Raw genomic sequence first — 2,319 nt, 5'->3', positions numbered from 1 at the left:
TATATATATATATATACATATGCATATATACACACACACACACACACATACATGGATATACATATACATGCATACATACACACACATATATATATATATGCATATATGTGTGCGTGTGTGCTTGTGTGCGTGCGCGCGTGTATGTGTGTGTGTGTGTATGTGTTTATATATATATATACCTTTAAAGCAGAAGTTGAACAATAAATGGCAGCAAATACGGAGGAATTAGATTAGGAAGACAAAGATATGTTACTTCCTAGGATATTTTCGGTAGAAAATTTCATCTTGAATTGTGTGATAAAAGCAATAATTTTATTTTGTATTGTGACTGTTATGTTTGCTATTCTGGGAATTAATAAATCTTCGAAGATTTAGTTATTTTCACAAATTATTACTATTCAAATTATCTATCATTTTATTATACCTAAACACTATTTTGATAGTGACATTGTCGGGGTAGTGCTAGTGGATTGTTTACAATGTATTTATCATAGGCTGTATCAGAAGTAGGAGCTAATGTAATTAGTTTTGGATGTGAGTGTGTTGGTGTGGATGGTTTAGGATTGAAGAAAGTATTTTACTTGCAATGCTATTGTGTTACATCACGTGATATTTGTACTGTTTGTATACCAGGATACGCCGTATGCATTGGAGTCTTTTTGAACGAATGATGCTATTTCAACGATGATGTGTAACCTGGTAGCACAGTTGGTTACATTGTTAATGAGCTTTGTTATACTGGACTTAGTTTTGAAGGTATGCATTTCTAGTGTGTTATTATACTTTATTAATCTTCAAATCACATAAGACGGTGAGATGACAGAAACGTTAGCACTCCGGACAAAATGCTTAGTATCATTTCGTCCGTCTTTAGGTTCTGAGTTCTAATTCCGCCATTGTCTACTTTACTTTTAATCTTTTCGGGGTCGATAAAATAAGTACATCTGAACACTGGGTGGATATAACCGATTTAACCGCACCCCTATAATTACTGGCATTGTGCCAAAAAATTTGAAACTAATATTCAAGACTTAATATATGCTACGGAGTCTTGAACACGCTTCAGCTAGACTTGAGTTTTAAAGAAATTTATGTTAGTGTTGCATTACACTCTGTTAAGCCTTCTATTATCTTATAATTATAAAGTCTACATTGGCAGTCTTGGGTGTTGTGTCTATGCTAAATTTCATATGTATGACTTGTTTTAAGTTAGTTCCCGGTCATCAGTAACCTATGGTCAAATTTATTCTAGCCAAGTCCATTCTATATCATCTAAATCAGTGGTTCTCAACTTTTTTTTTTTTTACTTAAGCACCCCTTTGATTACTATTTTATTCTGGCGGACCATCATAGCCATTCGATGTTTTAAAACTAGTTTTATAGAAATTTCTTTCAAAATTCCTATTTTGTTTTTCAAACTTTAACTTTTGTAGGTTGAACTATGTAAAACGGTAGGGAATCAAATTTAGCTGTTTCTTGCAATAAATACATCTAAAGCAAAATTTTTTCATGGATCCTTAATATACTACTGTGGGTCCCTAGATTACTATTTTGCTCGTGTGAACCCCAGAAATCTTATATGCACTCCCAGGGTTGATATGGACCCCGGTTGAGACCCTTTGATCTAAATGTTTTAGAAATTTAAAAGAGGGCTGAATGTATCTTAAAGAGATTTGCCTACTATTTCTAATCGATTTTACGATCAAACACAGGACCCTCCGCTGGTTACATCATGCTTTGTTGTTTTTGTATTACAATAGAATGATATGCCCCATAATATTTCCAGACCTGGAGATGGTTAGAGGAAGATAAAGGCTTTCGATTAACTGCATTGTAATTTTGGTTTAATTACGACTCCCAAAACCGGTAATACTCGCAAACTACAAAGGCCTTTGTAGTTTGCGAGTATTACCGGTTTTGGGAGTCGTATTTTAGTAGAGAAATAGTAGTTTTGGTTGCTATTTCTAATTTTCGGAGTGTGGTGAAGCAATACTTGTTGAACCCTAAATTTTAAATTGTGTTTATATATATATATATATATATATATTGATAGACTGAGTGAATACTACCTCCTCGCATAGCCACAACAGGCAGAAAGGATGTGGTCGTAGGCGAAAATTTGAGTTTACTGAACACAGAAGCAATATTTATATATCACCTGATGAAACACAAGATCTCACAATGCAGGGAAACAGTTACATAACCAAATACCTGCGAATCTGGAGAACTACATTGCGTGGAAACAATTGTAGTGATTACAAATAAATGTTTCTTTGTACTCCTTCTTGTTAGCTCCAACTTGTTCAATTTTATATATAT

This window comes from Octopus bimaculoides, chromosome 17 (assembly GCF_001194135.2).
Source record: "Octopus bimaculoides isolate UCB-OBI-ISO-001 chromosome 17, ASM119413v2, whole genome shotgun sequence".
Taxonomy (NCBI): domain Eukaryota; kingdom Metazoa; phylum Mollusca; class Cephalopoda; order Octopoda; family Octopodidae; genus Octopus; species Octopus bimaculoides.
Note: the sequence above shows the minus strand (reverse complement) of the source record.